The 2,866-nt window shown below is 42.0% G+C and overlaps 1 pseudogene; it reads left to right on the top strand.

Annotated features, from left to right (window-relative positions):
- Window positions 1-2,073: 2,073 nt before the first annotated feature.
- LOC134893644 (5S ribosomal RNA) lies at window positions 2,074-2,192 on the top strand (annotated as a pseudogene).
- Window positions 2,193-2,866: the final 674 nt, after the last annotated feature.

A 2,866-nucleotide genomic window follows, 5' to 3' on the forward strand; every position in this document is an offset into this window, starting at 1 on the left:
AGTATATAGTTTTTGGGTTACCCAAATAGCCAGGAATTTGAAGAGGATTTGGAGATGGGAGGTCCGTTCCAAAATTGTTCCCCAATATTTGTATAGTCCAGCATAAGCAGGTTATTAGGAGGTGAGCAATGTCCAATGTGATGACACTTTACCGCTAGAGGATGGTATAGTCCGAAATATTGAGTGGTGGACTCCTCATGCAATACGGTAGATACAGTTCATCGGTTCAGCTTGCTATTATAAGTCCTCCATGTGCAAATAGATGATCTGGATTATGTAGGGGATGGTCCGGTCCTCCAACAATAAGTTCCTGGCAAGGGTCCCTGTGCACCCCCCACACTTTCCCCGTCTCCTCTCCTTTCCCTCCCCATTCCTTCTCTTCCCTTTTCCACCCCTTCCCCTTCCCCCAAACCTCCACCCCCTCTCCCCACTGACACAAACCCCCCTCCCTCCTTTCCCCCCCCTTCCCCCTAATCTCCACCCCCTCTCCCCACTGACACAAAAAAAAAAAACCAAACCCCCCCCTCCTCCCCCTTTTATTCCCCCCTCCCTCCTTCTTATTTTCAGCAGTACCAGCCAAGGGCTTAATAAAGACATTACACATCTGTTTTGCATTCTACATTATAGAATCAGCGTCTCAGTGTATTCAGCATTATATCCGTTCTCATCCACCTATAGGTTCCCTTGCTTGTCAATCACGTTTCCCTACAAGAAGATTGGCTAAAGCATTCTTTTAGAGGCACACACGGAGGGCTCACAGATCAGACGATCATGTGAACAAGCTCCTCCCAGCGAAACGCGCGTCACTTCTGGTCCGGCACCCGACTTCCGGGACCTCCGTAACGGAGCTCCGACGGGCGGACTCCCCTCCAGCTTACACACAGCAAGTATAGCATGGCCCTCTGCAGCTGGCATCAGCCCTCTGGTTAGGTCTCAATCCCCTTGTGCCCAGCGCTGGTACAGGGGAGAAGTTTCATCCACTCTGTGCATGCTGCACAGACGGGACTGTTTCTATAGTAACCAGTTTGCTGACTGACGTTTTCCTTGGTTATTGTATACACACACTGGGCATTTACCCAGTGCAAGGAAACTACTTATTAGCCTGCTATTTGTGCATCTAAGCCATTATTTCTAGTGTCAGAGCTACCAGCTCAGTCAGTCAATTAGTGGATTACACACATCCCTGCAGCAGGAGAGCTTTGCTTTTGCAATACTATTACCAGTATTTATTTATACACATTCTGTCTTTACAAATTGTTACAATTGTTTAAATACAGTTGTATCTTTCTTCAATAGACAGATAGCTGCTTTTACAGCTTGTGTGCTGGAGTCTGTGTATTTTCATTGGGCTATTTGAGTCAGCGTATGGAATCTCTGCAACTTATTTAGTAATTCATCATTGTGATGAGTATTTAAACACAATTGTATTTTTCTATAACAGACAGACAGCTGCTGGATTCTATGTGAATTTTCATGTTACTATATGAGCCATTATTTTCACAATACATTCAGCAATTTACTTCTGTGATCACTGTAATACAATTGTTTTTTCTCTGTAGCAGACAGATAGTAGTTTAGGCAGCCCTATGTGCTAAATTTTTTGTGAAATTGCATGTTTCAGCATATATTATTTCTGCATTATTTCTAGAACACATTTGCAACTTTGATATTTCCTGATCATTTACTCAGGCTATATTACTGCGTTGATATATTCAATGTTTATAATTTTCTAATATATTCAATGTGCTTTTGGAAATTGACGTAAGGGTGAATCCTTACGGTACCTTCAATTACATGATATATTTCAGCAATGAGGACATACCATTTTGTTTAATGCCATACCACAATTTCTTTGTGGGAAATTTGGTATTTGCTCTTATCTGAATTCCTTTGTGGGGGATTTCCCATGAGAGAAACAAATCTTTCTGCACCTTTTTCATTCATTTATATTGTGGTGTCTCTCTTTCAAGCTGCCTCTTGGGCAAATATTTGGCGTTATCTATCGGATCAATTTGTCCTAACTAGCTCAAGCAGCAGCAGCCATCCCCCCAGCAGACAGGCACTTACCTGACTTCCTACAGTCATACCATGCTGGACATGCCAGATCTCGTCTGATCTTGGAAGCCAAGCAGCATTGGGCCTGGTTAGTACCAGAAAGGGTGACCCTCTGGGAATACTGGGTACTGTAGTAATAAGGAACATACCTTCTGCCGATCAGTAAAATCCACCACTAGCAATCCTTGCAGCATACATACCTTAGCTGACTAGTCCACCAGGAGTCCGGATTCATAAAAGCCGGTTCATCTTGAATCTCTCTTATGAATATACAGGTGTATTTATTCATAAGTGGATGGAGATAACAAGAATTTCTATATTTTCGCTTTTGACAAACGTCGAACATTAACACTCGCTCAATATCCAGTGGGTGTGCAGACAAATCTTCTGCCACCTACGGTACATCCAGTGAGTAACATTTCACCTTATGTGTATTTAATACTTGACTTAATCAATTTTGCTGACATACACAGCAAAATTTTTTATCATTGTTTTCGTCTGTTTAGAAAATTAAAAGTTAAGTTTTATCTTTGCATATACATTGTTTAACTTTCACAAATTTATCTATCAGTCTATTTAAACAAAGTGTGCCCCAGAGAGACACAAAAACAGTCCCTCTTTTGCTTCTCTGCAAAACAACCCTTTCATAGTTTGTTCTGAACTAATGTCTGGGAGCACCGCCAACCCAGTTCTACCCTAAAAGCCTCAAAGGCAAGGTCGGTAGCTTCATGTTGGTCACCATTCTTGCCATTTTTGCCTTATTTGGTATATAAATTGTATGACATTTATCCTTTTTACAACCTGGTCCAGT

Source organism: Pseudophryne corroboree, chromosome 3 (genome assembly GCF_028390025.1).
Source record: "Pseudophryne corroboree isolate aPseCor3 chromosome 3, aPseCor3.hap2, whole genome shotgun sequence".
In the NCBI taxonomy this organism is placed as follows: domain Eukaryota; kingdom Metazoa; phylum Chordata; class Amphibia; order Anura; family Myobatrachidae; genus Pseudophryne; species Pseudophryne corroboree.